This window comes from Rhinatrema bivittatum, chromosome 4 (assembly GCF_901001135.1).
Source record: "Rhinatrema bivittatum chromosome 4, aRhiBiv1.1, whole genome shotgun sequence".
Taxonomy (NCBI): Eukaryota; Metazoa; Chordata; class Amphibia; order Gymnophiona; family Rhinatrematidae; genus Rhinatrema; species Rhinatrema bivittatum.
Genome location: NC_042618.1, coordinates 441,819,045 through 441,844,238, shown reverse-complemented (window position 1 = coordinate 441,844,238; position 25,194 = coordinate 441,819,045). Strand labels below are relative to the sequence as shown.

General features: G+C 46.5%; 1 long non-coding RNA gene across 1 annotated transcript; it reads right to left on the bottom strand.

Moving 5' to 3' along the window:
• Positions 1–5,875: 5,875 nt before the first annotated feature.
• LOC115089572 lies at positions 5,876–23,305 on the bottom strand. The gene is made up of 4 exons (XR_003856173.1): positions 23,233–23,305; positions 18,516–18,788; positions 6,068–6,161; positions 5,876–5,977 (listed from the first exon to the last, which is right to left on the bottom strand). It is a non-coding gene; the product is annotated as an uncharacterized LOC115089572 (long non-coding RNA).
• Between the last annotated feature and the right edge of the window lie 1,889 nt (positions 23,306–25,194).

Here is a 25,194-nt window from a genome sequence, read left to right as displayed (position 1 = left end):
TCTTTGGTTAAACCTTTTCTACACGTTTACAGCAGCAATATGGCTCCTGCAATCAATATGGCTCAGAAGAGAAAGAGAGAGGAGGAGGAGGAGGAGAAGAATGCTGAGACAGAGGCGGTACCCTTTACATAGAGTTTACAGGACTCGCACACAAATTCTGGATCTGTCTGAGGAGGAAGTAATGCACCGTTTCAGATTTAATAAGGAGACCATACTGTCCCTCTGCCAAATGTTAGAGGCTGACCTGCAACCTCTCACCCAAAGGGGCCATGCCTTGCCTGTACACATCAAGGTGTCTACATTCCTGGCTTTTTTGGCTACCGGCACCTTCCAAACACCGCTTGCCGTGATTTCTGGAATCACTCAGGCTGCCACATCAAGGTGTCTGGAGCAGGCCCTGGCTGCCTTGCTGCAACACACACACCACTTTATCTCCTTCCCCTTCAGAAGAGAGGAACAGCATGAAACCATGAGAGACTTTTACCAAATAGCACACTTCTCCTCAGTCTTGGTAGCTATTGATTGCACTCACGTGGCCCTAAGGGCACCAGGAGGAGATGAGGCCATCTACCGCAACCGCAAGGGTTTCCACTCACTAAACATGCAGGTGGTGTGCAACACCAAGGGCCTCATCACCAATGTGGTGGCCCGCTTTCCTGGATCCACTCACGACGCCTACATTCTCACTCAATCCAGGATCTATCAACAGTTCCAGCTGCAAAACATCACTGGGGGCTGGCTCCTAGGTAGTACGCTAATCAACTGCTCACATGAGCCCCCACCTATATTAGTAGAACCCTTATATTTAGGGTGCCACCGTAGGCATTCTGTTTGTAAGCCCTGTGAGCTGTACCCCAATGAAGCACAGATGGAATGTAACCTTCATTTTTTCTCTTACCCTACAGGTGACAGAGGCTATCCACTGAAAACCTGACTCATAATTCCCATGGCCAGCCCCAACACTGCAGCTGAGACTTGCTACAACAGGGCACAGCATAAGACCAGGGCTGTCATAGAGAGAAAATTTGTCATCCTGAAATCACGCTTCCGCTGTCTGGAAAGATCTGGTGGATGCCTCTTGTACTCCCCCCCCCCCCCCTAAAATGTGTGAGATATTCCTAGCCTGCTGTATGCTACATCATCTTGCACTTAACAGACACAGCCCTGTACCAGAAGAGGCCCTTGAAGAGAATGAGGAGGATGAGGATGTGCAGCTGACTGTGGAGGAATTGGCAGAAATCCATCGCTTGAGCCAAAGGCAGGCAATACGAGAAAGGAACACTCTCATAGAAAGCCATTTCAGTAGGTGATAGTGCATTTATTAACAAGTGTGTCAAAAAAGTGCTAATCAAATAAAAGTAAAAAGCAAGAACAGAAATATAGCAACAGTTCACTTCCTCGGCCGTCCTCTCCTACGGTCGTCAGGAAGCTTAGACTGCCCCAACCGGGTGCTCCGGCGCAGTGGACTCCTCCCACTGCTTACACTACCCTCAGAGGGCAGAGGAGGTTGGGCCAGTTCCAGGTCATGGCTGCAGGAAGGTACAGCCAGGGGCAACAGCAGTTCTGGTGCTGGTGGGGGAAGCATCACAGGAGGTGCAGGCAGGGGTGGTGGTGCCATCCACGGATAGCCTGGAACAGGCTGAGGCACAGGTGGCGGTACCACACCAGGCGCCTCTGCATGGGCAGGTGCCATCCATGGGTATGGAGGCCCATAAGGTAGAGGGTAATGCATCCAGGGCCCCATGAAAGCCCAAGGAGCCGTTGGTGGCTGCGGCTACACAGGAGGCAACCGCTGCAGCATCTCCCTCCAAACCTCCTTCTGTTCCTCAGACTCGGAAGCACGCCTGAATCCCCTGACACTCCTCCCTGATGGTATCACGGAGGGAACTCGCTTCCGGCTGCACCACATCAGACCGGCCAGAGATAGCATCCAAGAGGCTGGCGCCCTGCTGTAACAGTCTCTCTGCCTGACTGGCATCCAGGTCGGGTTCGGGCTGGTCCGACGCACTGCTGTCCTGCCGCCAATCACGTAGCAGTTCAGCCAGTGGGTCCTCCGGCTCTTCTCCCTGCCGCTGCTGCTCCTCCTCCGCGGGCTGTTCCATGTGTTCAAGGGCTTCCACTTCCTCCTTTGGCGACGAGTCAGGGATCACCTGCAGACGCCGGTACAGCCTTTGGGGTCGTCTAGGTGCAGGTCCAGATTGCTCATCATCTGGCTCCCCTAAATTCAAAAGCATATAGACATTAGCTCACAGGCAATAGGGTGTTATGTACTTGGCTCCATATGTGATACATGGTACAGTAGCCGACCTGACTACTAATCCAGTGGTAGTGACATGGGACTCGGCATTCTAAGTAGGCCCGCATCCTGATGTACACCCCTGGGGGTATCATGTGTGGCATAGTGGGGTCGTCAACCACACCACCCAGCACTTGGCCAACAACCCCTTCTGGACACAGAGGGTTGTCAGTGTGCTACATGGAATGTGGTCAGTTACCAAGCTGAGTTAGGACAGAAAGCCCTGTTGTAGAAAAAGCGCCTTAACCTTAAACCTAATCGAGCCCCACTGTTATATGCATTCCAGGGACACATGACCTGTGCAACATGCTATGGAACCTGTGAATTAGGCATGAAGGGGAACAAGGGGAATGGGGGGGGGGGGGGGGAGAGTTAAAAACTCATTTGCAAGATGGAACATCCAATAATGAGCAGGTGACACTACCAACTGTAATGGAGACATCGGTCATATGCCACTTATTAGTTCCCATACAAAAACTGCACACTCTCATTGCAGACAGTGTGGAAAGCTAGCATTGTGTGGCTGCTTACCCATGTGGACCAGCAGATACTCTGACAGCCTACCTTGCCCCTAAGAAATAACATCCACAAAATATTGTAAGACAGTCCCTACACTATAATGCTGTTTACGGCCTGCTGTATGACCACATATATAAAGCATCGCCGTACACACACCTACGAGACCAGTGCATGCTGTACTGCTAGTCTAGTACCTAAGCTGGAGCTGTGCAATCCTCTGTGCTGGTTTGGTACATACATCTGTACAGCAGCCCTGCCTGGAATCCTGGATACTGACTGCTCTACATGCAATGGCCACTGTGTTGGTTATACAGGCTAATAGTAATCAGTACTTACATATAAGCAGAGATGGGAGGTATGTCAGTTCAGAAAAAGTACAGCAGCCCAGGTAGTAGAGATATATGAAGACATATGCTGCTATAATATGAGGAGGTACATGGATAGGATTACAGGGGGGTTGAAAATGTTGTAGTTCTGCTTACCTTCCTGCCCTACACGGCGCATGGTGTCAAGCTGAGCAACTCCACCCACAGCTGCCTCAGAGATGGTACCTAGTATCAGCTACTCAGAGGAAGAAAAGGTGATGTGACTCCGTTCTCCCTCTGCAAGGCGCCTGGCCTGCTTGCGCTTCACGAGTCTCCTCATGTCCCTCCACTTGTGCGTGAGTTCAGCAATACTCCGATTGTGGTGAAACATGGAGTTGACAGCATGCCTGATCCCTCTCGAGATCTGCTCCTTCTTGTATGCACCCACCATACGAGACTGTGGACCATACAGCAGATCCTGGTGCCGTATGACATGCTCCACCAGCATATCAACCTCCGCTGGCAAAAAGTTCAGCTTCCGAATCAGAACAGCATGTGCCTGAGACATGGTGAAGGTGCCCAGTGAGTGGACCAGCGATCGTTTTGAAGGGAGCCCAACTTGCGTGTTTCCCACCCCACTGCCGTGTAAGTTATGTGTACAGCTGATCCTATCAGCGCGAATTGCAATTACGTGTGCCGACAATTAAAATTGATGCGGAACTTGTGTGTGCTGGAGGAGTTGTGCGCGCCGCCTATTGATTTTCATGAAGATGTGCGCGCCGCCTATGTACTTCAATAGAGCTGTGCGTATTGTCCTATCAAAAATGTGTGTGTGCAGCTATTAACGAATATATGCAACATGTGCATGCTGTTGCTTTTCTCCACTGGTACTTACAGGTAATCAACTACCACTTTGTGTCACTGCCCTGCTGGGTGTTGGAGGTGCTGATTAGCAGCTGCCCACGATTGAGTTGACCTTTTCTGTGCCCTGCAGTGATCACAAGTCTGTGCACTTACTACTCGATTGCTGCGGCTGTAGGACCCAGAGTGAAATGTGCAGGTAAGAAGGCTTTAATGAAGCTTTGGAAGGGGACATCTGTTTTTATTGTGGAATACTTGTGTATAGTGTTTGTATGTCTGATTAGTTGTAACCTGTGTTTGCTCTGAAAGGGGACCCATACCATACTTTCACTGTCTAACATGTGTAGTCTGCTTTTCAACAGCCTCTCTGAGGTCCATTATCCAGGTTTTGTAGCTGTTCACCTTTGTATGTCACTTCATTGTCGTCCCACTATAGCAGCCCACCAAACAGCCTGGATTGCCGATGATATTGTATCATCTGCTATGTACTATGGTATGGATTACAGGCAGCATATGCGCATTGCCCATAGACTTTAATGGAGATGTGCGCGCCCCATAGACTTTAATGGGGCTACATAGCAGATGATACAATATCATCGGCAATCCAGGCTGTTTGGTGGGCTGCTATAGTGGGACGAGATTCTAGTACATTGACGTTAATGGAGCTCTGTTGACAGGTTATAAGTGAGAGGGAAGCTGTATAACATACCTATGATAACTAACTTTGTGTGCAGGCTTTGCACACCCTTTTTGGGTGTCCTTAATTACTATGACCATGTGTTTCAGTATGTATGAGCCGTGATATGTACAGAGGGTGGTGTTAACAGGAAGGTGTGGCCCTATGGCTGCCCCCTGTCCATGACTTCATGGTGTGTATAGCAATGCAGATTTATACTAGGGATAGACGTGGTACCTACAAAAGCTTTTAGCCCGTCAGCTGTTCATCCTTCACCATATTAGGATCCCTATCTGCACTACTCCTCGTGTTTTCTTTCTATGCCTACATGTCTCCATTTACCTTGATGCCTACACTGCCCTGCCTCCATGTGCCCCTCAGCTTTACAGTACTGTAGACATTGTTATGAAAAGAGATGACAACGGTATTTGTATGTATGTTGCATGTCCAGGTCACTGAACATTCCAGCTGTATGTGTTGCAGGGGTTGTTGCTGGTGATCTTCTGGGATCATACGGATGATATCACTCCTTGACCTCCAAGATGGTTCTTCCTTCTTGACGACTGGATGATTATTTTCAGTCTTACCGTACTTTCCTTCCCTCCCCCACCTTCCTTCCATGAGCCCCTTCCACCCTTACCTGAAATGAACACACCAGTTTAGTACAACAAACTTTTATCGCTGTGAAACTATATGTACAATATTTACAATGAAAACAAAAAGAGATGGGGAGAGGAGAACTAGGGAGCAAAACTATTTACATAAAAAAAACAAACCCCCGGGAAGTTAGGGAGGTAGGGACAACAGAGGATGATCACGGATGACGGATCAGATTCCCAGGGCACTTACAGCTGTGCCAAGCAGCTGTAGAGCCCTGAGGATCTGATCTGTGTTCCGGATCATCCTCTCTTGGAAGGCATTCGCGTCCCTCACGGACCCCCCTCACGTAAGCCATGAACTGCCTTTGCATGAGAGGCTCATCTTTGGGAGAACATGCTCCGGAAGATGAGCCTCTGTGCTGCTGCCGTGAGGGGAGCTGGTGAGGCACGAGAGGGCCGTGAATGCCTCCCTGGGCCAGCAAAGGATGGCCCCTGGGTGTCCCCGTGTCCCTAACTCCCCGGGCAAAACGGGGAGGATGCCCTATGGGGGGAGCTAGGGGGGAGGCCCGGGGTGTGCATCCGCCCAAGGAGGTAGGTGCCGCCGGTGACGTCTCCTCGCGGGGGGGGGGGGGGGGGGGGGGGGGGGGAGAGAATCGGGTCCCCCCCGGAGCAGCTGCTGCTCCTTCCCGTGGAGCTGGCCCTGGCCTGGCCTCTTCAGCATCTGTCAAACAAAAGGAGAGGTCAGAATAAACAGGACATTCAGATTCAGAAAGGGGATAGAACATTCTAGTAGCTTGGAAGGATCACTTACCACCAGGCCCAGCCTGCTCTGCCCGCAGCCGCTCCAGCAACCTCCTCCTCCTCTTGAGGCGCAGCCACCGGGCCTTCCTCTTCTAGTCCTCGATCTATTAGGAGAAAAGGAAGAGAGAACCATTAGTGTACTCTGATAGTAATAATAGGAAGTGCATACTTGATGTGAATGTTATAACATTCATGACTCTTGAAGAACCATGATAATAAGCTAAAACACTTTGTATACTTCTGAAGGAACAGTTCTACAGACTATATTGTAAAACATATTCATTCTCCATGCTTATTTGAGAATTACATGTTCAGTCTGGTTCATATTATTATATGAAGGATTGCCAGAATGTGTACTTAATATTTTAACTTTATACTGTATTTTTCATTTTACAGTGCAATTCTCATTACTTTATTGTTTTACTTCTTTATTATTTACTTAATTTATAAATGTATTCTGATTGATGCAATGCTCTGTAAACCTTTGTGATGGCCATTCCGAACCACAGTATATAAAACAACCAATAAAATATAATATGAAATAAAAATTCATGTAGTTATCAGCTTTGCCAATTATCTTTAAACATTACTGTACACTATAACACTACAATACTCTGTCTGGTTCCTCCTCTGAGGCCTAACCTCAGAGGAGGAACCAGACACTCCCACATCAACCCCATCTGCTGTAGCTATGTCTACTTACTCCACGGGGGGTGCGATGCTCGCTCATTATAGCGGGCTTGCAACCGCCTCCAAGACCCTCAGGCGAGGAAAGTCCGTCCGCTGGCCTCTCACAGGGAAGAGGGACCTTTCCCTCTCCACCACCAGGGACGCCAGCAGTTCGATGTCCCTGGTGGTGAAATTTGGCTGCCTCCCACGTCCTGCCATTTTGGGGTGTGGACGACACGGGAAGTCGCGCCCTCGCGTTCGCATGTGCATGGGCACGCGCGCACGATTGCAGGAGGCGCACAGACTAACCGGTGTGCACAGGTTTACTTGCGCACATAAACCGCGTGCACAACATGCGCGCGCAACTTCAGCAACACACACAAATCAGGGTCCACACATACGCGGATTTTGTATAGTGTGCGCACACTATGCAAAATTTATGTGACCCACTGTGTGCGTAGCTGCGCGCGCTTCTTTTAGGATCTGCGCCATAATAAAAAGACATACACAATAAAAACAAAGGAAAAAATATCAATGCCCTGGTTATAGATGACAAAATACAAAAGAGAATATCCTAATGCCTCTGTGTCACTCCATGGTGCAATGAGTTTATGTTACAACTGTTACTTGTAAAGGCTATGCCTATATATCCTTGGTTATAAGTTATCTGTAAACTGGCACGATGTGCAAACGGCTGTCGGTATATAAAACAAAATAAATAAATAAATAAATAAATAAATAAATAAATCTCATCTTGAATATCATGTGCAGTTCTGGTCACCACATCTCAAAAAAATATAGCAGAATTAGAAAAGGTATAGAGAAGGGCGACCAAGATGATAAAGGGGATGGAACGATTTCTTCATGAGAAAAGACTAAAGAAATTAAGGGGCAGATTTTCAAAGGCTACACGCGTAACTCGAGAAAATCTGCCCTTGCATAGGCTCGGCGGCGCATGCAAGTCCCAGGACACGTGTATGTCCCGGGGCTTGCAAAAAGGGGCGGGGAATGGGTGGTCCTGGGGCGGGGCAGGAGCGTGACCAGAGCCTCCAGGCACAGCAGCCATTTGCCGCTGTGCCCGGGATCGCGTTCCGGCTGTCGGATGGCACGTGTAAGCTACGCCTGCCGGGAAACAGGCACAACTTACCTGACAAAGGTAAGGGGGGGGGTTCTAGGTAGGGTTGGGGGCGGGTTAGGTAGGGGAAGGGAGGGGAAGGTGGGGGGAGGCGGAAGGAAAGTTCCCTGCGAGGCCGCTCCGATTTCGGAGCGGCCTCGGAGGGAACGGAGAAAGGCTGCGCGGCTTGGCGCGCACAAGTTGCACAATTGTGCACCCCCTTGCGGCGCCGACCCTGGATTTCATAACATGCACGCGACAGCGCGCATGTTATAAAATAGGGCGTAGATTTGTTCGCGCCGGCTGGCGTAATTTAGATAACAAAGGTAGGGGGGATTTGGGTACGGCTGGGAGGTGGGTTAAATAGGGGAAGGGAGGGGAAGGTGGGGGGGAGTGAAAGTTCCCTCCGAGGCCGCTCCGATTTCGGAGCGGCTACGGAGGGAAAGGGGAAAGCCATCGGGCCTCCACTAGGGCTTGACACTCGCAAGGTGCACAAGTATGCACCCACTTGTGCACGCCGACCCCGGATTTTATAACATGCGCACGGCAGCGCGCGCATATTATAAAAATCGGGTGTACATTTGTGCGTGCCGGGTAGCTCGCACAAATGTACCTTGCGCACGCTCCTCTAAAAATCTGCCCTAATAAGTACAGTCATTTGGATTACTTCTTAAGCTTCCCTGCTTTTGTCCCTAAAGTTAAAAGTAGTGATATTTTGGGTAGCATGCTGTCTGATCACTCGCCTGTGGAGATTACTTTGGTTCTTGGGGCAGGAACACCAAGAGTATCTCTTTGGAGACTGAATATGGCTTTGCTAGGGCATCGCTAATTTCCAGTATCGCTGAATGACGCTGTTTCTGAGTTTAACACTCATAATGCGGTTGAGGATTATTTCCCAGTTTTCCACTGGGAAACTTTCAAGGCTTGGTTTCAGGGTAAATTGATTAGTTTTGTGAGTTTTCTCAAAAAAAGAGCACTTGGCTAAGGTTCACAATCTGACAGCCCAGATTAAGCAGCTGGAAGATCAGCATAAATGAGATTGTTTGGCCTGCATTTATAAGCAGCTGGAGGCCTGTCGGCCAGAACTGTGCACTCTTGAACTGGGTACGGTGGAACCGGCCCTCAAACTGGTGAAACTTAAATTCTATCAACACGGGAACAAAGCTTGTGCCTTCTTGGTGCAGGCGGTCTGAAACAGGGCTAGGAAATCTGCAATTTTGAGGATTAAAGGGGATCGGGGCGAGGATTTGACTAGTTCCAAGGGTACAGAGCAGGCCTTCTTGCAGTATTTTTCTAAACTATATTCTGATTCAACTCCTGCAGATATTACCCAGTTCTTGGAGCCTTTAGGGCTTCCTCAACTATCTGCTGTTCACAGGGAGACACTGGCGGCTCCTATCACCTCCCTTAAGGTACAGAATGCGATCAAGTTGTTGCCAGGGGGGAAATGCCCAGGTCCTCACGGTTATTTCATTGACTTTTTAAAAAAATATCTGCTGGTGGTTGCTCCCTTTTTAGTACCTGTGTTCAGCCTTGCTGGGAATCCTGATGTTGGCCTGAGGACTTTAGCTGATGTTACAATCTCTCTTATTTTTAAGTCTGGGCGTGACCCTTCGAAGTGTGGGTCTTATAGGCCTATTTCCATTCTTAACTCTGATTTAAAAATATTGGTTAAGGTTTTACATTTTTGTCTTGAGTCGGTTCTTTCCTCCCTAGTACATAGAGATCAGACTGGTTTTGTAAAAGGGCGAGTTTCCACTTTTAACACCAGATGATTTTTCAATATGCTCCATCTGGCTGAGTGTCGAGGCTTTTTCGGGGGTCATTTTGTCTTTGGATGCGGAAAAGGCCTTCGACTGGATTTCTTGGCCATTTGTATTTGCGGTCCTGTGACATGTGGGTTTGCCTGAATGGTTTATTAGTTGGATTCAAGCTATGTATGCTAACCCGAGAGCTCGGCTTTTGATTAATGGATCCCTTCCTCCCTTTTTCTCTACTGTGCGAGGTACCAGGCAGGGTTGCACCCCTGTCGCTATTACTTTTTGTTTTGGCTATTGAACCCTTGGCTTCAGCGATCCGTCTCCACACAGTCCATAAAGTGTCAGGTACATCAAAGACTCAAGAAAAGGTAGGGAGTGTGACTGGGTATTCTACTGTCTGTGGCACAAATTTGAATGAAACTGGATGAATTCAAAAGGGGGAATGGAGGAACAGACAAGTGCGCTTGTGGGGGAAAGGGAGAATACAGGAAACTAAGGAGGTAACAGGGGGCGGGGTTGAAGCCGGGGCTTTCGCGCCGAATAACTACACCATAAAAGGTGTAGTTATTCGGCACGTTGATGAAGATAATTGCCTGGTTCTAATTACAGTGACTTCAGCTCCCCCCTCCCTCACTTTCTGAAGAGATTCCGGGACCTGGTGAAAACATCGTTCCAGATTTCTCAAGGACATTTTCCGGGTATCTTGAATGGGAAACAAGCAGGGGCAACTCTGGAGAAAATTTGGCAATGGAGGGGAACTTTGCGTCTTTTTTTTTTAATTGAATTTTATTTTGTATTTTGCTTACAAGACTTCTCGTTAAAGATTCTGACAGTGCAGCACACATCATAAGGAGATATTAACAATAAATCACAGTAGTGCATCCTAACCACTAGGAACAACGAGCAGTTACTAATTCTATTCAAGCTTTCTGACTCAGATGGGGGGGCAAATCTACTCCAGTGACGATTTTCCTCAATGGCACAACGATTTGATTGCAGGCACAGGTTTTGGGGGTTTTTTGTCATGCCTGCCCCAGACACTACGTGACATTCCTGCCTACTCTCAGCTGCAGAACAGAATCCAGCACTGGAGTCTCCTCTGCTGCCAGCCTCCAACTCCCTCGTTCAATTTGTTTTATTAATTCCTCGCTTTTCAATCATATTGTTATATGGAGGACCACCTCCTGATCCCAGTGGCCCTTGTATGTGTGTTTTCCAATTAACGTTTGTGTGTTCTGGCCTTCTATTCCACTTTCAGCTTTCATCCCTCTAGCTTTTCCTGAGCTCTGATTAATGGTTTCCCCCTCCTTAATCCTCTTAACTTCTGCTCTGGCACAATTATTGCCCCCCCCCCCCCCCCCTGTTCTCCACCCATTCCTATTGACTCTATTTAATCTTTCTCTCAGTTAATTTCTATTTTGATATTCCTCTGAAGTCCTAGCCCGCTCCCATCCCTCTCTTTCTGCTCCTGTATCCAGTTAGGGAGTGCCAGGTGGTTCACTAGCATTGTGGCTACCCAGGAGGAGTGAGGTTAACTGCTTACAGAGAATAATAACTATACGTGAGAAAAAAAAACAAAAAAAACGGCCGAGTCCAACTGAACAATTTTTTTTGTACATACAAATTGTAACAGGAATTTTCTGCAAACTTCGTTCAGAGGCTAGCAAGACAGCAAAGTGGAGCTAAGGGGATCTGCTGGCGTCTGAATCTTGGAATAACCTACGATGTTTCCAGAGACCTAGGGTGTGTATATCAAATACATGATAACAGAGTGGAAAATGTAGGAACAAGTCCAAGACTCCACAGAAGTGGGTTTTCAGAACAAGATTCCTGGACATTTGACTGCTTTATACGTTATTTGAGAAAATAGTCTTAACCAAGTTTAGTTAATTAGATAGCTGCTGCTTGTTTAAGCGATTGCTTAATCATTTTTGGTAAATTGGCCATGGAAAAAGCAGTACATATGCAGTTAAACGTTTCCATGAAAAAAAATCATGCTTTTAGAAGTTTCATTCCATTAGAGGAAAGGTTTCTGGGGTTTTGGGTTTTTTTTTTGGCTAATAATCTGTTTAATCAATGTTGGAAGGCTCAGGAAAAACATACCGGGGATATGCTTACTGGAATAAAGATTAGACATTTATTCTCCAATTTGTGGGAATGCTGGAGCCAACCCCTGCTTCCCTCTGCCAGCGGAGGCATTTGAGGAGCCGCATGGTCTCCTCAAATGCCTCCGCATTTGGCGTACACCAACATTTCTATGTTGGTGTACGCCACAAAATTAGCTAAGGCCATTTAGTGTGCACGTAAAGTGGCAGGTTATGCACTGTAAGGCCCTAGGGTGCATGCAAAACTGGTCAGAAAAGAAGTTAGCATGCACGCACAAGTAAAAGAAGTGAGGGCCTTACCGCATTCATGTTACATAGTGTGCATAGTCTCCTCCACATGCTAGTTAGTGCATGCTTGCTAATGCCTAATTTTTAACACCTGCCTGGTGTTAACTTTTTAGCTTAGATGCTACTGAAAGGACTCAGCTAATAGCAGGCAGTGGGGGGTTACAGATAGAGGAGCTATAGCTGCTGCAACAGGAAGGATGTATGGGAGATGTGGAGAGAGAGAAAGCCAGAGGAGAGCTTCCAACACACACTTGAGGACTTCAAAAATAATTCTGCATTTATTTACCCAATGTAAATAATTTACCAAAGAAAAGGTTCACAGAGAACAACACTTTTTCTCCCATTCTTGTGCACATTTAAATGTGTAAGGCACAATGCTGCATGCTGCCATGAAGGGAAATAAAGGGCCATCTCACAAGTTCTCTGCTATTGCCATGGCTGGGCACCATGTGTGTGTTCCTTGACTTGCACGGTCTTAGCTGCTTCCCACAGTCTGCAAGGCAGGTGTCCCAGTAGAACAAGGCGGCAGCAGCAGGGGGAAGAGCAAATCCTCACTGAAGCCAGCAAGGTGGAACAAGGAGTAATGCTCACGAGGCAGTCTCTTCTCACCCTGGGCTGGAAGGCTCTCTCCAGTATTTCCACCTCTGGTCCATGGCTCTTTGAAACAACTGCTTCTGCATGGCAAGGCGAGTGGCTTCAGGGATGGGGCACATAGTGGCGTTGTCAGTCCCCCCCGAATTTCCTTTGCTGGTGTATGGCGATGGCCATTGCTGTGGTTTCTCTGACCAAAGGAAGCAGCAGGCGTTCTGAGGCTGACAATGTCCATCACTGCCCAGCATTACAGAGTGCCTGACGAAAGGGGATGGCCAGGAGCTGAGGTCCTTCTGACTCAGGACTGGCAGATTTCCTCCCTGGAATCAAGTGTCAGGGCTGGCCAAGGCACCTTCTGATGCCAGCTCTGCTCCTCCTTGACAGAACCTCATAACCATTGGTACTTTGGGGGTTGGTTTTTCTTTCCTTTAAAGCCTCTTCTTTCCTTTCAGCTGCTCTCCAGATGCTCTCCTGCTTTTTGCCATTAACACTGAGAAGCATCCTCAAGGATCAGGTCTGCAGCAAAGGGGCTGAGCCATGAGGAAAACAGAATGGCCTAGGTTCACACTATTTAGCGCACAGGCCCTGTGAGCTCACAAAAGCTACAGATTTAGTGGTTAGGATGCACGCTAATAGCATGCTCACATTTTTATGGTACTTTTTCAATATGTACATGTTAAACTTTAGTGCATAGCCTGTTAAGTGTTTTAATAAGCATTTTATATTTTCTGAAATGTGCATGCTAAACTTTTTAGCACACATTTTAGTGTACAGGCCCCCAAGTCTTGAACAATAAATATATCTTTACCAAATGAGCATCCGTGTATTGCAGTAATTTTTCTAATGACTTGAGATCTGTCAATATCAGTATAAATGTGGACCTATCTACGTAAATGCAGATTTTTAACCAGGTTGAAGATTACCCTGGACATACAAGTATATCAGATCTGAACCTGGATCTTAAGAGAGATCTTAGGAGGTGCACCAAGCCCTGTAATAAATACTGGGTGCAAAGCTCAAGTGGCTGAAATGTCTCCAGCAATGAAAGATGGAAAACGTTATAGTATGCCTGCAGTTCAAAGTTATCAGCATACAAAGGTTGAAATGTCTTTACTTAGAGGCTATTAATTAACCAAAGCCCGGACATCTGAGTTCTCTATCACAATCCAGATCCCCACGGAAGAATCTGCTGCTGCTGCTGCTTCCTGTCAAATGGGTAAGTCTAGCTCTACAAAGAGTGGCTTACAGCACTCAAAATGTTGCTAGCCACTCGCTGGAGAAAAGAAGGGATAGGGGAATATGATAGAACCACTCAAACAGGCTTCGGTAAAGTACAGGAAGGGGAAATTTTCCATCGAAAAGAAAATTCAAGGGCAAGGGGTCATAATATGAAGGTGCAGGAAGAAAGACTCAGAAAAAAACATGTGAAAATATTTCTTTGGTAAGAGGGAGGGAGATGCCTGGAATAGCAACCAAAACCATGACAATTTAAATATACTTGGGATTAGCACAGAGTGTAGTGGAAAGGACAGGTGGAGTAACAGCTAGAAGACATGAGAGAGGGGGTTTCAATGTTCATTTGCTCAGTCACAGGTAACATTAGAAGGCCTGTAATGTTTGGCCAGCTGGGGGACGGCCCCGCAACCGGCCACACTTACAGGACACGCCACCAGCCCAGCGCCATGCCTTCTTTCTTCATGGCACGGCCACCACTCCCAAGTGCACTCATAGGTGCAGGCGGACACGTACTCCTCCCTCTTCAACATTTACATCACCCCCCTATGCCACCTCCTCTCTGACCTCAAACTTAAGTTCTACCTTTACGCTGATGACGTTCAGATCATCATCCCCATACAGAACTCTATCTCTGACGCCCTAGAACATTGGGAAAAATGCCTCACAGCCATTAACTCCCTTCTCTCTAACCTCCATCTTGCCCTCAATATGAAAAAAACTGAGCTTCTACTCATCTCCCCCCACTCACCCTCCTCCCCCCCCTCTGTCTAATACAACCAAACTCAACCTCCCCTCAACACAACCCTTTGTGAGAGACCTTGGAGTTATCCTTGACCATCAATTAAGTATGAAGAACTACGTAAACTCCATTCTCAGAGCCTGCTTTTTCAAACTTAATGTGCTCAAAAAACTTAGACCTCTCTTGCACACCCAAGATTTCCGTACAGTTAACCAGGCCACCATCACATCCAAATTAGATTACTGCAATGCTTTACTCATAGGGCTCCCCTACTCCACCATTAAACCTCTACAAATGTTACAACATGCGGCAGCGAGACTCATTGCAAACTCCCACAAATATGATCACATCACCCCCATCCTCAGAGACTTACACTGGCTCCCCATAGCATCACGCATTATCTACAAAACCCTCACCATAATTCACAAAGCAATTCACACTCACAACTCCAACTGGTTAGACTTCCCATTTACAACTCACAATTCCAGTCGACCCACCAGAACAGCCAATTCAGGCACCCTACTCGTGCCCTCCCTGAAAACAGCCCATCGCTCCTCCACACGCGACCGTGCTCTCTCGATTGCAGGTCCTACTCATTGGAACACATTACCGCCTGACATACGCCTCGAACCATGTATGAACAACTTCAAAAAGAAATTGAAAACATGGTTGTTCAACCAAGCTTACCCAGAATAAAAAGCTATCATTCCGTGCCAAAGTAGACCACTTTACCTCTACTCCTTTCCTCATATTGAGGAACTATGTTTTGTTATTCTCCCTCTCCTCATCTTGAGGAACCACGTTTTGTTATCCTGTCTTTTCTCAGCTACCTTTCATTACCCCCTCTCCCAGTTTGACATCCCTGTTAAAATGTAATTTCCAAGCTTAACCTGTTTATTGTAAACCGACATGATGTCCACAACTAATGCCGGTATATAAAAATGTTTAAATAAATAAATAAAATAAATAAATAAAGGCTTCGCAGCAGGAAGAGAGCCGTGGCCCTTTCTGATGATGTCATCAGCACTCCAGCATAAAGGCCCTAGCTGTCCACTCTGCTGATGCCTCAGCAACAGGTCCTCCTGTATTACAGTTCTTATTGCTATTTCCTGTGACTTGTCTTGCTGTCCTGGTGCTTGCCTCATGTTCTTGCTGCCTTGCCTTACTTAGCTCATACCCTTTCTCTGCCCTCATTGTCTTGCCCCTTCCACCCGCTTTGTCCTGGTCCTCAGTGTCTTGTCTTGTCTGTCTAGCCCTGTCTTATTCCTGGGTTTTGTCTCTGTACATCTTGTCTGTCTTGGTTTGATTCTCCGGTTCTGATCTCTGCCCTGACCCTTGGCTTGGTCTCAGATATCGTCTGTTCTTTGCTTGCCCTGATCCTTGGCCTGCCCTGACTACTGCCCATATTAGGACTCTCTCCGACCGCTTCTTAAAGGACACCAGCCTAAGCCCTGCCAGCCCCTGGAAACCAAAGGCTCAACCCATGGGCAATGGAGCTGGTACAGGTGAAGCTCCAGATTCAGTCCCAGAAGGAGTGTGTCTGCCAACTGTCAGCATGGGCCTAGTGGGTTTGCCTACTAGGCTATGTCAACCATGCCATAGTCTAAGGACTCATAACTGTGATAGGGCCAAAGAGGGAAGTACAAGCCAATGGCAGTACAACTGTATCAGTCTACCAAGAACGATGAGGAAGCCTAGATAGAGCGACCATGAAATCAAGCCTAAATAGTAGCGGTATGACTGCAATAGGCTTCCAAAAAGGATACTTGCCAGATTCTTATGGCCTGGATTGGCCACCATTGGAAACAGGATGCTGGGCTTGATGGACCCTTGGTCTGACCCAGTATGGCATGTTCTTATGTTCTTAATCCTAATAGCAATGAGCATAAGGTGGCTGAATGTTTTGGACAACAGACTCATTAGTGTGGATGGCTGTTTGGATTATTACAAAACTTGGTGGTAAGATGTGGGAGTTGGATTAAGTATGGGACTTATGAGAACCAAAGCGGATAATACCAGTGCTTGGAATAGCCCTACCAGTGGAGATGGAGAAGGCCAAAGCTTTAAATATGCAGCGGTAGGAACAGAACTGAGAGTTTGGGTAAAAGGCATGGGGGAGAGTTGGTGTTGCTTTAAATGTGGGAATTCAATACTCATCTATCCAACTGGGTAGACCAGGTGCATAAAATTGGTCCTTGTCTACTATGTCCTTGGATCCATTTCTTGTGGCTTAAGGAGTTGGCTGACACCCATCTCACACACCTATTAGGGATGCACATCTGTTTACAATTAGGGGTAGAGTTTCAAAGGATTACGCGCATAACCCCCGAAAAGCTGCACCAAGCTGCCCCTGTGCGCGCCGAGCCTATCTTGCATGGGCTCGGCGGTGCATGCAAGCCCCGGGATGTGCATATGTCTCGGGGCTTTCAGAAAGGGGCGGGTCGGGGGCGTGACAGTGATCCGGGAGCGGGGCCAGGAGCGTTCCCGAGTCCTCCGGCACTGCGGCAGTGCTGGAAGTTTGTGGTTGGCAGCCCGCCGGCAGGCGTAACTTTTGAAACAAAGGTAGGCAGGGGGATTTAGTTAGGGCTGGGGGGTGGGTTAGATAGGGAAAGGGAGGGGAAGGTGGAGGGGAGCGGTTGAAAAGTTCCCCCCGAGGCCGCTCCGAAATCGGAGCGGCCTCGGGGGGAATGGAGGCAGCCTGTGCAGCTCGGCATGCGCAAGTTGCACAATTGTGCACCCCTTTGCGCGCGCCTACCCTGGATTTTATAACATGCGCGCAACAGCGCGTGCATGTTATAAAATCGCGCGTAGATTTGTTCGCGCTGGGTTGAGCGAACAAATCTGCGCCCACGTGCAGGTTTTAAAATCTGCCCCTTAATGTACAAAATGAAATGAATGAATTGAAAATAGCCTCACAAAAATACCTGAAATGTTTCAGGAATTTTTGTTTTCACATAAATTTTAAAAGGGGCTTCCCCCAGGCCCTCCAACCCCCCTGTAAAATCACGTCCAGGGCCCTAACCCAGCCTGGGCTTCCGCAGGCCCCTCTAATCCACACTCCTGCCTTCTCATTTGTGAGGCCCAGGACTTCCCTGCCTCCCTTACCCCATCCAAACAGCCATAAGTCCAAAAGGAAGAAGCGAAACCCACTCACTTCTGCTTTGCCTTCCAAACATTTATTAATGGTGCCCGCATAACTTTGGCCCACTATCTGAGGTGCAGCTGGTGCCATTACGGCGTACAGCTGTACGGATAGGGCTGGGGAGGACACCGGCCCTGGAAATGTTTGAAAGGGTGGAAGTGGAGGTCGGAGGGGCCAGGGGAGGTTCTGACTGGGCCTGACTCAGGCCTGGGCCCCGGTCTTGATTTCCACATGGTTCAGAAAAGAGGTCAAAGGGGACTGAGACGGCCCAGCTGGGTATGCCTGGGCCATAGACTTGGTTTTACAGGGTGGGAGAGGCTCCGTTTTTTGTTTTGTTTTGGGGGGGGGGGGCGGGGTTGTTCCTTAATGTGTTTTTCTTTTGGTTCAGGAAATGAACCAAACAAAAAAAAAATATTAAATGAACTGAAAAATTCCCCCCCCCCCCGCCCCCCGAAACAAACTGAACCGAAAATGTTTCAGGTACACATCCCTAACATCTATGCTGCTTTGATAATAATATGGAACTGATCACTGTCTTTTCCATATACAGTTAAGCAGACATAATGCACGAGTATTTACCAGTAAGCTGGTTTTGAGTTTGATGACACTGGAACATGGTTCCTTTCAGGTTCCAAGCTTAACTTTATTTAAATGCAAGGATTACACATGACTGCATGTTCTGTGCACCACAGGGCTTCAGATTAGATGCGAGCTCTCCTCAAGCATGAGCTATAACACATACCAGTCCAATAGCAGCTCTAGGCATTTTCAGTTCTAGTCTCAAACAATTCACATTCAGAAAGCAGGTACTCACGGTCACAAACTGGCAATAGCCCTCAAGTTGCTGGGAATGACATCCCCGTTTCTGGCAACCCCCTTTCTAGTCCTGGGGACCAAACCAGTTCCTCAGGGGTGGGATTAGTGGTTCTGTCAGCAGACCTTGTATAAGGTCTCCTCATTTGTATCAGCTTCCTTTCATCCACGCTCTCCAGCGGCCGGCCAGTCTCCTGGTTCATGACTTGCCAGAGTTCAGTGCTAGCACATTTCAGATATGACTTGCTCTCTTAAGGCTTTATTTCCCACATGTCTGCAACACGAAGAAACCATGGGCACACTGTAAGTTAATTGTAGGCAACATGTTATATAAGACTCTTCTTGCTAGATATGGTTTTTACCAAAATTAGTCCACATTTTACCTGTGATCTGTCTTATTTTATGTCTGAGTCCCATTTCTCTTTTAACTTGCCCTTCTTTGAAGCTTGCTCATCTAGTAGAATGTGATAATTAGTGCATGGAGACTGGTGTAGTGTTCCCTGTGACTGTAGGCATAGGATTCTCCTTTGTAGGTCATGAATGCCTTGGCTCAGGATCAGAGCTCTCTCCCACCAGCACATCGCTGAGTCTCAGGTACCTAAAAACATGCACAGGCTGAATTCTAAATATATCTAGCACCAACTGAGACATCAAAACATCTGCCCTCTGCATGCTACTTGTAAAAAGCTTCTCACATCAGTTCGGGAAGACGAAGTGCAGCTCCAGGGACACCCCTAAAGATCTGAAAATGAATACGATCAATGTGGTGTCCTTTTCAAGTCCAACGTTAGGCTCACATATTGTACTTGCATGAAAATAAATACTGAGAAAGGCCAGTTGCTTGTCTTAATCACATTAATTGCACCTTTTCTTCTGGAGGATCCCAGTATCTTCATGAAAAACGGCTCTGCAGAAAGCATGTCACCTGGACTTCCTTAATACGCAAAGAATCAAAATGCCAAAACCCGCACCTGGCTAACAAGTTCCAATCAAGAAACTGGAAATAAGGAAAAAAAATTATGAATAATCTTATATTTTTCTGCACATACTTCTTGTGTTAACAACATATCCCATCTCTAGCTTCAGCTGGCGTGCTTAAGGTTCACTGGCAGTATTCCTCCGCCGGCTACTGCAAGCCAGAATGCTTTTGGGCATTTCAGTGTTGGAGACGCTGGAATAGGCTCGGAGTAATGGGAATGGCTGATTTTTGCTTACAGCTGTGGCACAGCAGCAAAAAGAGATGCAAACTCAGGCAACAGCTGGATGCGCTCAGCAGGACGTGCCAACCTGCTGCTTCAATCTACGTTTTATTACTGTTGTACCAAAGAGAGAAAACAAAAAACGGAAGCTACAAAAAGAAAAAAAAGAGGCAAAGGTTCTCACAATGCATTGGCCTGTAATTAATGGCATTTGTTATTCAAAGCTTTTGAACTGATACGATTACCCAAGGAATCACAGGGGTTGATATGGGGGGGGGGGGGGGTGCCATGGGGCCAGGCTCCCTTAGCCCTGGGGGTGATGTGAAGGAGCTCCGCCTCCCAGAAAAAATGAAAGGAAGAGTGTAGAGAAGATCTCATCCCCTGCCATTCAGAAAAACTACGGAAGCAGCGTTCCGCGAGAACGGGACAGTGGGCTAAGAAAGCAAAGATTCCCCCTTCACAAGGCTGCCTGCCTGCCTGCCCACCCCTCCCCCAGCAGGGGCTCTCTTTCTTCCCCAGGTACGCAAGAGAAGCAATGCCACCTGGGTACTGCAGCAGAGATATGCAGACTGAACTACCTTTAACAGTCTCGGGGAATTCAAATTGTGCCAGACATCAAGATATGTCCACCCTTTCTCGTGGCTGACGTGGAGAATAAAAAAAATGCATCAGGTTCTGGAGCTGCAGGTACTCCCATGCATGAGGACAGGACCGGTGCTAGCCTTTTTGCTGCCCTGTGCGAACAATTATTGTGCTGCCCTTCCCCGCCACTGCATTTTCATTCAGTCTCTGTCTTGGGCCCACCAAAAACAGCCCAGCTCCTTCCAGGAACCTAAACTTTAAAAACTGTCACACCCCCACAGCTGAGTCTTTACCCCCTCCCCCGGAAACCATGGCCAGTGCAAGAGTATGAGGTGCCCTAGGCAAGCCTTATGCCCTTGCATCCCACCCCCACCCTCTCCACACACACAGTTAAAAATATGCATTCATAATCACAGATTTTACATGAAAAAGAATATTCAAAGTACAGACTTATGAGATAAAAAATATCAACATGTATATTATATTTACATGCACTGCTATGGTGCCAACCAGAAAACTGTACAAAAAAAGACACTTAGAACCCATATGGCATTAGGACTACTGTAACACGTGTTGGGTGTGGGCTTGACTCTCAGAAAGCTATGAGTAAATTATAATTAAAATATAATAAGCCAGGTTCTTGTGGCTTGGTTTGGCCTCTGTTGGAAACAGGATGTTGGGCTTGATGGACCCTTGGTCTGGCCCAGCATGGCAATTTCTTATGTTCCAAAACAGCACTAACTGCCAGCACTTAAAAAGTAAGAACCCCATTAATGAGAAGGCATCACTGCAAATATTATACTAGGCCCTAAAACACCAATACACCTCTTATTAGGAAAACAGAACAAACCAGGCCGCTATAGATTCCTAAATGCTAGCAGAATACCTCGCCTTGGTCACACATGCAGAACACACGCAGACCCTCACCAAATACAGAAAAAAGAAACCATAACGTATAAATAGAAACATGCAGGCAAAAAACGAATTGGAAACCACAAGTCAGACTTTGTATGCAGTGCAACAATGGAAACACAGAATCATCACCATTCCTCAGCATTAAACAATAAAATCAAGAAATATAAGAAATACATAAATCATAATAGTATAAACATACTAATAAAAAATTTTTTTCAAAAAGGCTGATGAATGGAAGATCCAATAATTTAAAACTCATAAAACGTTTTAAATTGCCCAAATACCAATAAAATATTTAAAAACATCAGACACATGAAATAATATCCAAAAATTTAAACTAATAATTAATAAGGACAAGGATTCATGCTCTCCATACCTGGGAATTTTTTATTTCCAGTCACCCTGGGATTGTCATAGATTAGTGGGAGAGGGATGTACAAGCTTTCTCTTCCCTCTCTCATAGATATATATCTATACATACACACACACACACACACACACACACGTGTCATGCACACGCTCCCTTTCACGCTCACAAGATCTCTCTCATACCTACTCATACATATGCTCCCTCTCTCACATACACATGCTCAGACACACACATACAGCTTCTCACCACATGCATGCTGACACAAACACACGATCTCTCATACATACATGCTCAGACACACCTCCCCTCTCTCTCTCTCACACACATGCTCAGACACACATAGTCTCCCTGTCACACACACACATGCTCACACACCCACACGTGCCCCCTTTCACACACAAATACTCAGACACATACTCAGACTCACACACAGGTTCCCTCCTGCTCATACACACACATATCTTTTCCCTCTCTCTCACACACACACACACACACCAAGAGCTCTCCTGGCAACCATGGGTCCTCCTCTTCTTCACTTTTGCCACGGAGAAGCTTAGGAATCACTTTGCAGCCTTGCTCTCAGCCACGTGGCAGGTTGGGAGCACGGGGTGATCCCACAATTTCTGCTCAACCGCGCAGCAGGTTGGGAACTGGTGTGTGGCAGCGGCCTCTTCCTATTCTTGGCCTCCTAGTGGGGGTCTGGTGGTGCAGCCAGACCCTTAAGGGAAGCCTACAAAGGATCCTTACACGTTCCTCCAGTCAAAGCGGTGCACCACTCAAACATCAGAGACCGGGCATTCTCAACGATAGGTCCCTCCATCTGGAACGCCATGCCCCCGGACCTCAGGCAGGAAACCTGTCTCCTAACATTTAAAAAGAAACTCAAGACATGGCTTTTTGGTCGAGCCTTTCCCTGTTCCTAATCCAATAGCTTGACTCAGAATTGTTCCCTTCTCCACTGTAATTAAACAAGCGCTACGACACAAATACGTTATAATGAGATTGGCTCCTCTGCCTCCCTCCCACACCCCTACCTGTATATAGTATACTATCTCTGTTCTCCCCCCTTTATTTTCCTATCCCCAGTTTTTGCGCCCTTGTTATAATGTAACTTTATGCTTCATCAAATTCTGCCTCTTGTTAATTGGTTACGGTTAGTTCGATGTAAACCGAGTTGATTTGATTTGTATCAAGAAAGTCGGTATATAAAAGCCTTAAATAAATAAATCAATCTTGGGGCTGACTGTGGCCCCTAGGTCGCAGCCCCCCCCCCCCCCCCCCAATGCAAGTGCACGGCTTGCTCAGTGGGTCACGCCGGCCCTGCATGAGGAGGACCCCTTGCTCTTAATTCCATGTATCTCAAAAACAATGTGAAAACAACAGAAAGACACATTTTGGTTCTTTGCAGGTCGTGATACTTATTATTAAAGCAACATAAAAGCTATTTACAGATATTATTGTACATGACAAACATCTGAAGGGTCCAATTGTGAGAGACCCTCGATAGCCCATGCACAACATCAGTCAATAAATTTCCCATTCATTCAATAAAAAATGTCACTCTGTTTTCTCCAGACCTAAGGTGTATCCCAAAGGTAAAAGAGGCATCCGTCACTACACGTGTACGTAATGACGTAGAAATATTCAAATACCAGGCTCCGTCTTTTTCAAACTTCTCTTAGCCACGATACTGTTATGACCCTCCTACTGCAAGCCCGGTTCCGTCAGTGTCAGCGTCCGACCTTTTGCACTTTCAAGCCGTAGAGCTCGGCTTTTACCTGCTTGGCTGGCTCAGTGCAGAGCGTTCGGCAGAAGGCAGCGCCATCTTGTGGACCGCTCTGCTATCTACAGGGCCCGGAAGGGTCATGAAGTTTCTGTTCTAGGACCTCCCAAGAGGGTCTTATCTCGCGCTTACTTTAGTGTAAACAGGACGCTGGGCACGGCACATTCCACCTGGCTTCAATATAAGAACATTTTATTGACATTTAAACCCAGCAGTAAGGCATTGCGTTTTATATGACTTACAGCTTCATTTCTCAGACGTGACCAACATTGGCTTCCATAAGCATTATAGATCAGAATAAAACCCTCAGTTGAGAATGCTTTTTTTTTTTTTCCTCTTGTCTTTCAGTTCCGATGTCTACAGGCCGGGCCAGTATTTGGTGCCCTAGGCAAATGTGATCATGCAGCTCTTTCCCCAAATTTACAGATCGTTGGCAGCAACAGCACAGTGCTTGCTCCAAGTGGCAACAGTGGCTCCAGCACAGCACTTGCTTTTTTGATGGTATTGCCTCTGGCACAGCACCTTTCTGGCCTGGTGCAGGCAGGATTTTGCCACCCCCAAAATTGTGCTCTAGGTAACTACCTAGGTTTCCTAATGGAAGCACCAGTCCTTTCTACAGGAAGAAATAAATCTTGTCCAGGGTTTCTTGTCCAGGTCCCTGGATGGGCATGCATAAACTCCATCTTCCACTCCAGCTGCAATGAGGAAAATGAAGCAAGTTCAAAAATACTCTTGGATTATGGACCCGGTTTAATTTAAACTGGACCAATCTATCCGGCTATTTAAACCACAAGGTTCCTCACTATGCATTTTAAATATCCATTTTTGTTCTCTTTTGTATAAAATGCTGGCCCTGTCTCCTCCTCTTATATGAGGGTGAACTGTATCAATCACAAACCATTTTAATTGTTCAAAATGATGGTTAAATTCTATGCAGTGATTAACCAACGGTGAGTTTTCTTTTCTGTTATTAATACAACTTCTATGCTCACAGATTCTCTATCTAAATGTTCTAGTGGTCTAACCTACATAATAACGGGAGCAAGGACAGATGATAAGAAAAACTACATAAGTAGATGCACTTGTGGTAAAATTCCTTAATGTATATTTATACCCAGTGATGATGTTTTTAAATTCTTTAAGTTGCATATTTTGTGGACAAATGGAGCAGTGTCTGCTCCATTGGTTGGTAACTTTTTTGAAAAAGTTAATACCCCATTACCAACCAAGTTTTCATCCCCTGTTCAATGTACTTCTCCTGTGTTTGATGTAAACCGATATGATTTGACGGGTCATGAATGTAAGTATAGAAAAAGAATAAATAAATAAATAAATTTATAATGACCAGAAAGTCCCGTTTCGTCTATTGTGGTCTGTTGTTTATCTTCTACTGGTAACAGTGCTGGACATAAAATTTCTCTAAAATTTAGGAGTACGTGAATACGCCATTCTACAGTCCATATTTTGAAAACCATCTATAGCTTGTATGATGGACCAATGGGAACGTATACTTCTATTGATTTGCCGGCTCAATGGAGAATATCGTGTAATCAAGTTATCAAACTATTTTCTGGTGCTTTAATTTTGTTTCTGTTGCTTGATTGTAAAAGATCTCCTCTATCATTATATAAAGCTCTCTTGTATCCAGCTTTGATACTCTTGCTCGGATATCCTCGAGCTTTAAATTGTTCCATTAATTCTTGTGATTTTTCTCTGTAGCTGTTTTTGACTGTGTAGTTCCTCCTGTACCTAAAAAATTGTGATACTGGGAGACTATTCTTTAAAGGCAATGGATGAGAGCTTGAATAGTGCAAATAAGTATTTCTATTTG